Source organism: Myotis lucifugus, unplaced genomic scaffold (genome assembly GCF_000147115.1).
Source record: "Myotis lucifugus unplaced genomic scaffold, Myoluc2.0 scaffold_311, whole genome shotgun sequence".
Classification (NCBI taxonomy): Eukaryota; Metazoa; Chordata; class Mammalia; order Chiroptera; family Vespertilionidae; genus Myotis; species Myotis lucifugus.
Genome location: NW_005871359.1, coordinates 553606 through 561835, shown reverse-complemented (window position 1 = coordinate 561835; position 8230 = coordinate 553606). Strand labels below are relative to the sequence as shown.

At 45.4% G+C, this 8230-nt stretch overlaps 1 protein-coding gene across 1 annotated transcript in view; it reads right to left on the bottom strand.

Moving 5' to 3' along the window:
• Positions 1-8230, bottom strand: part of UPF1 (UPF1, RNA helicase and ATPase) — a gene marked incomplete at its 5' end in the record, with an annotated part of 41569 nt that overhangs the window by 32305 nt on the left and 1034 nt on the right. The window lies entirely within an intron of this gene.

Genomic DNA, 8230 nt, shown 5'->3' with positions numbered 1-8230 from the left:
CCGCCCTGGCGGAAGGCCAGGGGTCCTGAAGCTGCGCCCCCCCATTCGGCGGGGTTTGACAAGGGTAGGACCGGCCGGGTCTGCGTCTCGCACGATTTTGAGGCACACATGGGTGGGTGGGGACTTGACTCTGGGTCCCATGGTGCACCCCAGACTCTGACAGGAGGAAGATTTTCATATACATTTTACTAATTTTCTTTCATCTCTGACACTTCTATTATAGAGAAAGGGCAAATAGCAATATTAAAGTATTTCCTCTAATCAATCCCCTTTTAATGTGCACGAATTTCATGCACCAGGCCACTAGTAATAAAATAAAAGCATTGAGGTTTTAAAAAAGTTTTAACCTTAGAAACCGTAATTAAGTTAAAGCAGTAGAGAGTAGCTGGGACAGAGAAGGCCTACATCCCATGTCAGGTGATACAATGGGAGGAGTGCAGGGTGTCCTCGTCTTTAGCTGGCACAGGACTGAGGTCCTCCAAGGTCACCAAGCCCTCACTTCCAGACAGGACCTCTGGATCCTGCTGGGCTCAAAAGGGGCAGGGCCTCCCTGCACCCAAGGGTACCCTAAGCCTACCTTAGGCACCACATCACTGGGTAAACAGTTCCCTCTCCACCTGTGCTCTACACACTCACTATATGAAGTCTATCTGTGAGCTGCTGAGCTGATCAACAGCCACAAGGGTTTTCTGCCAGAGACAGTTCCATACACCCCACTACGGAACTCAGACGGTGAGCATCAGAGCAGTACGAAGAGAGGTACCTTCATTACCACAGAGGAAAAGCAAGTACATTCAAAAACTACCACTCAATGTGCTGGAAAAACTATACCACAGTTTTTACTCCAAACTTCGTAAGCATCATACCACTCAATAAGAAATAGACCTTTCTGTCCCTCAGTCTCTCAGACAGCAGGTACCAGGGGCCCTTGCCACTCATTGTCCCTTGGTCTCTGCACATCTGGATCCTGGTCCTTCAGGTCTCAGTCTATAGGGCAAGTCCCAGGAGGCCTCCCCTGACCCCATCTGGGAGAACCCAGTGAGGCCACTATGCCTGTCCGGCTCCCTGCTATGACCCTAGCACCCAGAACTGAGTCCATATCCCAGGAAGCCCTCATACTAGTGTTGGTTAAATAAATATATCTCATCCAAAACACAAAGGCTGTAAAGTGATTCATCATTTGTTCTTTTTTTCCCAAGGTTTAAATATAAAAGAGGGAGTGGGAAATCACCTTTCCCTCGGAGTGGCCTGAGGCAGAAACCTCTGAGCCCTGCCTCAGGAAAAGGATAACAGAAGATTCAGCCTCCCCCAACTTGTGAAAAAGTTTCAAAATGAAGTGCCCATATACCTGGCACCTGGATCCATTTCACCACAACTGCTCTTTCCTTCTCACTCTGCACACACACTTCTATTTTCCTGATCCACTTCAGAATTGTGGGCCCAGGACAACAGCTTTCTCCCCATAATCACAATAGAGGCATACCATGTTTTATTGCACTTTGCAGGTATTATTTTTTGTTTTTGTTCTTTTAACAAATTGAAGGCAAAATCTCCCAACAGCAAAAAGATTATAACTTACTGAAGACTCCAATGATGGTCAGCATCATATAGTAATAAAGTATCTTTAAAGTAAGGTATGTGCATTATTTTTTTAGACATAATGCTATTGTACACTTAATAGACTATACTGTAGTATAAAACATAACTTTTAAAAATATATATATTTTATTGATTTTTTTACAGACAGGAAGGGAGAGGGATAGAGAGTTAGAAACATCGATGAGAGAAACATCGATCAGCTGCCTCCTGCACACCTCCTACTGGGGATGTGCCCGCAACCAAGGTACATGCCCTTGACCTGAATCGAACCTGGGACCCTTCAGTCCACAGGCCGATGCTCTATCCACTGAGCCAAACTGGTTAGGGCTAAACATAACTTTTATACACACTGGGAAACCAAGACAATGGCATGACTGACTTCACTGCAGTGGTCTGGAACTGCACCTACAATATCTCCAAGGCATACCTGTACAGACATCACACTCAGGAGCAATATTGATATAATACTGCTATCTAATACTCACAGGCACATTTCCCCAGTGTCCTAATAATGTCCTTTATGGTTGTTTAAATTCAAGATCCAGTGAATGATCACACATTATTGGTGATGTCTTTTAGCATCCTCTAATCCATTAGTTTTAACCACATGAAATTGGAGCTGACCATTTTGGATTTACAATGAAGACATGGTCCCACCCAACAGAAAGTTGGGTTCTAGATAAAAGGTACTCCCCTTCTTCCCCCTTAGTGGACCCTTGTTCTGGTCAGCATGCTGAGTCCACCTCTGTAATTCATTTCCATGCTCAGAGGATACTGGACATGCCCCCAGTCACCTTGGGCTGCCTCTTGTCTGCCCAGCAAAGGAGCCTGAGGACTGAGTAGGAACCCACCCCACATATAAAGGGAGAAGAAGCCAAGGTGTATCCAGAAGGCAGGACACCTCAAGGACAATGACCCAACTAGACACGAGCTTAGTGGCATGAAAAGAAAAGAAGGGCTGCCCTGGAGAGCAGGACAGGTAAAGATGACAATCATATTAACGCTGGACCTAGAAGGGGTTTGGATCAAGCAAAGGTTACACTTTCTAACCAGTGAAGAATCTGATTGTGGAGAAAGGAAGCCCCATGTATCAGAAGGTCCTGAAATACTGTTAACACCATTCATCTGAGAATAGCAGTAAAACTACGAAGGAGAGGTACCTTTTTTTTGTTTCTAAAAATGCTGACTAAATACTGTAGGGCAATGGTTGGGCATCGCTAATTCTCATGGAGCAATCTCAGAAGGAAGCTGAAGTGACACTTTAAAACATTTCAGTGAAGAAAAACATAAAAAGGGGGAGAGGAAAACCTTCACAACTGTCAACTCAAGGTAATGGATGGACAGGGTTTACTTTCACTACTTACACATTAGAGAATCCGTAATACACATTTTTACACAATACAGGTGGCGACCTGAAATCCCCGGAAGCTCTATCAAATGCCTCCCATCCAAGGTGAGGAGAGCCACCTCTCCAGGCTCACTGTCATCCCTGGCAGCTGAGCTCTGCAAAGAGCTGAAGTAGATAGGCAAGTGTCATCTTCAGTAGTGACAAAGGGCTCAGAGCTCAGCAGGCAGCCTGCATCTGCTGTATGTCTAGAAGCCTCCTGGCAACAGTCCACAGGGATCCTGAGAAGCCTGGCTCAGTTGCCCAGCTTGCAAGCTGCTACTGGACCAACACATATAAAAAGGCACAGGACCCTTCGCAAGCCACAGGTCCACTCGGCCTCCCACATTTATCAGAAGCAGCAGCATTCTGCTCTTGAGGAAAGCTCTTCTGGCAAGAAGAGTTCAAGGACCCCCTGAGACCTGGAGACTCAGCTAGACTCACTGTCCCCTCTGCACTTCCCAAGGCCACACTCTGCTCTGGGTCCCAATAGACACAGCTGGGCATCATGGTTCTACTCTGCGGGCTGGACAGTTCTGCACCACCACAGCTGCCCAGAATCTGCCCCCTCCAGCATCCATGCTCATCACTCTTCTGGAGCCTCTCCATCCAGGAAGGCCTCTTGCCCCTCTCAGGTGCGGCCTCCCAAGGGTATGCTGACTAGCACTATCCTCACTCACACCTCCGATCCAAGGGGAGCCTGCCTCAGCCCTGGGATCCTAGACCCTGATGAAAGCCACAGATAGCAACTCGTGTCTGCTCTAGGCATAACTCCTTGTGAGGCCTCGGAGGCAATGAGGCGTCCAGTGCAGAACAAGCATATGCCCAGGAGGAGGACTGACCCCTGCGGCAGCCTGGTACCGTGGTAATTCACACATTCACTTGCGTGCATGCAGCACACATCCAACCACAGCGCCCTGACTGAACTCTCCTTCTGGCCTAGGCCACACTCTCGCAGGGCAGACCACTCCCTCTTCTGGGCCCTCACCATCCCTAAAGTCAACTACAATCTGGGCAGCACCTGTCATTTCTAACAAAGTAGCTGCAGCTGGACTGCAATGAGGGCACAGCAAGCAGAATTGCTGAGGGCAGGAGTCAAGGACCAGGCTGAAGAGGTTGGCCTGATGGCCTGCACAGAGGGGACAGAAGTAAATGTGAACAGACCTATGAGGATTCCCAGGCCTCACTTCCTGCCTCTGAACAACCCCTGTGCAGGGTCCAGCACATGGGAAAGCACATCTCCTTAACATATGATCAGAAATGGCTGAGTAGGGGGTCACCCAATTTCCCTATGTTATAGCTGTTGACCAAAGACTATAAAGATGAACAAGAGCAAAAATGGAGGGACCTTGTCCTGTGTGGCTCAGGGGATTCATTTTTGGTCAAGGGCACGTACCTGGGTTGCAGGTTCGATCCCTGGCCCTGGTTGGGGATGGGCGGGGGGGGGGGCAAGCAATTGATGTGTCTCTCTTACATAGATGTTTCTCTCCGCCCCTCCCACCCATCTTCCACTCTCTAAAAATCAATGGAAAAATATCCCCAGGTGAGGATTAACAAACAAAAGTAAATAAATTTAAAAATGAAGGAAAGAAAAGGTGGCATGAAGAATCAAAGGCAGCAAGTGACTATGGTAATGGTCAGACAGCCCCGGAAATTTACTAGAAAAACACTGACTTGCACATTTAAAAATGAGAGGGCTCTACAGTATGTGATCATACCTCATTGTAGCTACTTTCTAGATGTCTTTTTCTGGTATGTGGAAGCTGGACTGAGAGAGAACTTTAGTTTTTAGTTAATATTGGTATTGCATTGGGCGTTAATTTTCTCCATAATCTTCCTGAATCTGGGTGAAGAAATGGGTAAATTGAGTAAGAAGTCATTTCACTTATTCACCATTAACTGACACAAAACCTTCTTTTGTTCTAATTGCTAGTTGAGTTCTCACTATTTGGAAACAAACCTGGGAAATACAACAAGGAGAAAGTGATAGATGAACATCTGTTGGACTCCTGCAAGGTTACCAGTGTCTTATCTCTGATTTTCTCAAGGCATGCTGAACTGCATATTCACAAAACCAGATGGAAAAAGCCACTGCTTTTAGGAACCCCTGAACTGTGTCACTCCTCCTCATCGTAAGCTACAGGCCAGTCAGCAGAAGAAAATATGTTTCCCTGATGGTCAAGGATATGTGGGGACAGCCTTCCATGAATTCTGAAGGCAGCAGGAAGTATGGTTTTGAAGAACAGGTTACAACTCTTTATTAAAGTATCTTCCCACTTGAAAAGGAAAAAGAAGCCCCAGTTTGTGTACTCAGGACTACAACTGAGGAAGAGTCTTTGTGTATCTGGTCACCTGTTTACAGCCACTGGGTTGTTTCCAGTCTGGAGCTCTCATGAACGAAGCTGCTGTAACCCTCCGAGCAGGTCCACATTTGGGCAACTGCCTGTTTCCCTGCTGGGCCACAGAGCTGTGGGTGACCGGTAAGGTATGAGAGTTCCAAGTGGTATTTCCAACTTTTTAAAAACAAAAAAACAGAGCCACTCCAATAAGTGGGGAGTGGTATCTCCATGTGGTTTTTATCTTACAGTGAGATACAACTGACATACAATAAATGACATGTTTAAAGTGTTTAATTTTATAAGTTGACAGATGTCAATGGCTGTACACACCCATATTCACCACCCCAAATCCCCTAGTGCCCTTTGCCATCCCTCCTTTTCTTCCCCTCTCTCAACCAGAGACCTGCTTTCTATTACTCAAAGTACACTAGCACTTTATAGAACTTTATATCACCAAAATCATATAGAGTATATACAGACAGTCCCCAGAATTATGATTTTTTTACTTTATGATGGTGAGAAAGCAATGCACATTCAGTACAACCATACTTTAAATTTTTATTTTTTCCTGGACTAGTGATATGTGGTACGATATACTCTCATGCTGCTGGGCAGCTGCAGCAAGATGATTTTGCCCAATTGTAGGCTAATGTTTGTGTTCTGAGCAAATTTAAGGTAGGCTAGGCTAAGCTATAGCATTTAGTAGGTTAGCTGTATTAAATGCATTTCCGAATTATGATATTTTCAACTTACAATGGGTTCATCATTTTTGTCAAAGTGCTTTTTTCACTCAGTGTAATTATTCTAAGATGCATCCACACTGTTGCATATATCAACAGTTCATTCTTTATTTTGATGAGGCAGTACTCCCAACTCTTAGATTTTCACCAAAATTCCAATGTTTGGAGGAAAAACAATTGTAGCAACAGTTAAGAAGAAATAATTCAACTAGACAGACCAGAAGGGTTGTAACACCAGCTATTAGGCAAAGGACTTCTGAAACTACCTTTCCCTGTCCTTTGGGGGTGGGGGAAAAACCCACGAAAGGGTCAGCTGTGCAAAAGAAAACTGTCTTAAGGACACTTGGCAAGGCTGTGTCCTCACCACTTTTCATCCCAGGATCTGGAGGGACTTGATAAATATCAGTTTCATTTCACAAACAAGAAAATGAGTGTTACTTGAAGCAACTCAAGAACTCAGCAGGTGTCACCCCTGCCTGCCATTCTCTCACCCTGGCTGGAACATTCTCTCATTCTGCCTCTAAACAAACTTTCAGGTAAAACCAACTGTGCAAAACTGGCAGTCAGGACTATCACATTGGAAAACAGTCTGGCAGCTCCTGAAGGGGTTACCCAGCAATTTCACTGAAGACACACATCCACAAAGAACCTGTACACCAAGGTTCACAGCAGCACTGTTCATAGTAAGTAAAAGTGGGAACAACCCAAACGTCCACCAACAGATAGGTGGATAAGCAAAATGTGATCTGTCCATACAAAACTGGCTACAGAGCACTTGATGCTTTACAACCACTCATCCAATAAGATCAAAAGGCATTCAGATCAAAAGGCCCCATCATACAGTTAACTCCTGAGGACAAACAAGAAAAATCTTTCCAAATGCTGTAGGTAGCCAATGCCACCAACTAGCAAAGGAGATACAAACTTTTTTTTCACTTTGCTATTCTATTCAAACTTTTCTGACCCCAAACTCAGGGCCTCCTCTTGTGACAAAGGATATTACTCCCCTCCCCCAAATACAAATCAAAAGTTAGGCTACAGGAGGATGGGTATCAGGGTTAAGTACCAGTAAGGAAGAGCAGTCTCTTTTGATATCATCACAACTCAAGTGAGCTCAACTGCTATGTTTACCTCCAGTGAAGTTTTAATGCTTTTATTTTGTACAGCTCAGTGTTCAGGTGGAGGAAAATAAATCGATTATTTCAACTGAAAGAGAAGGACATGCCCTCAATTAATCGAAAACACCAGGAACAAAACTAGAACCAGAACTGCTCCAGGTTGGCTATTTTGTATTGGCTACAGTTAAAAAGGATTTGTAATAAAACCATTACCTTTTACAACCCTGACGGACCTAGGGCAGGTCACCCCACAAATGGTGGCACACTGCTCAACCAAGAAATCTTTATCCTGGGGCTTCCAGACACGACAAGGTGAGCACAAGTTACAAACAGCGCTTTCTGGTCCATTCATACAGGAGTCCAGATTTCATATATGTTTAAAAGTAACAAAACTAAAACTGCTGTGCCACATTTTACAGCTGTGGAAACAGAGAAATCTAGAGTCCAGACTACAGGTATGATCACCCACCTCCAGCAGCTCATTCTTCTCTCCAGACCAACTCTCCCCTCTCTCCTTCCTCCCTCCACCACATAGAAACAAAACTGAAAAAAACATACATACCTGCACACCTGTTCTCTCTGATGCCCCACCCATCAGATTTCTATTTTTAAGGAATCTGGGGTTAGAATGAGTCAAATGTTTTCTGCTTCTAGAAGGGACTAAAAGAAAGCCCAAGTGGGTGGCCTACCCACGGGAGTGACTCAACCAACTAGACTCCCAACCAGAAAGCAAGCCCCCATCACCCAGGACAGGTTTTGAGTTCATTCTGGCTGAGGAAGGGGTGGTGGCTCCCCCAGCCTTGGCACTGGGTCCTCAGGCCATGGGACACCTGTGACAAGGTGAGCCTTGTATCTCTTCCCTGGCTGAGAATTCAGGAAAATAAATCTGAGGGAAGTGCCAGGCATAGGAAAACCTGCTGAATGGAATCTGAGATCTAGAGGATGATGGTGACATTCCCTGGGACTGCAGCCCAAGACCCTAGCCAGGCCGCGCACAGGTCCAGGAAGTATACGCCTGCCTGATATTTCTCATAACCCAAACCCAAATTT